The following is a 743-nucleotide window of genomic DNA, read 5'->3' as shown; positions in this document are numbered from 1 at the left end:
AGGCCATGGCTGACAAGATTGAAAGTTCACTGACGATGAACAGAATGAAGCAAGCCATCTGCGTGGCACATGCATAATAAGAAATGGTATTTTGTTCCACAACAAAATTTGCCAGCATCTTGGGACAAATCACAGTAGAATTACCAAGATCAATGAAAGCCAGGTGTCTGATTAAAAAATACATAGGAGTATGCAGACAAGAATCCACCTTGGTCAAAATGATCATGCCCAGGTTGCCCACCACTGTGATCACATAGATGATGAGAAAGATGCAAAAAAGGGGAAGCTGCAGCTCAGGCCACCTTGTGACTCTCATCAGAACGAATTCGGTCAGCAATGTTAGATTCTGTTGGTGCATTTATTCAAGTTATCTCTTCTAGGAAAAACAAGAGCTTTGTTATTAGCTTCCATGTAGCATAATCTAAAATATTTGTACTTGAAGACAGAATGTAATTTTCTATTTGCAACAAGGAAAAAAAAATAATTCCTACCTCTGATTTTGTAGCAATAATAAAGACTAGATTGTAGAGTAAAGAAATAGTGGTATATATACACAATGGAATACTTCTAAGCCATTAAAAGAATGAGATCCTGTCCTTTGTTGCAACATGGATAAACCTGGAGGACATTATGTTAAGTGAAACAAGCCATGCACAGAAGGATAAACACCACATATTCTCATTCATATATAGAAGCTAAGAAAGTTGACCACAAAAAGTTAGAGAGTAGAATATTCATTACTA

Source organism: Galeopterus variegatus, unplaced genomic scaffold, assembly GCF_000696425.1.
Source record: "Galeopterus variegatus unplaced genomic scaffold, G_variegatus-3.0.2 Scaffold12140, whole genome shotgun sequence".
NCBI lineage: Eukaryota > Metazoa > Chordata > Mammalia > Dermoptera > Cynocephalidae > Galeopterus > Galeopterus variegatus.
This window is presented reverse-complemented; position numbering follows the sequence as displayed.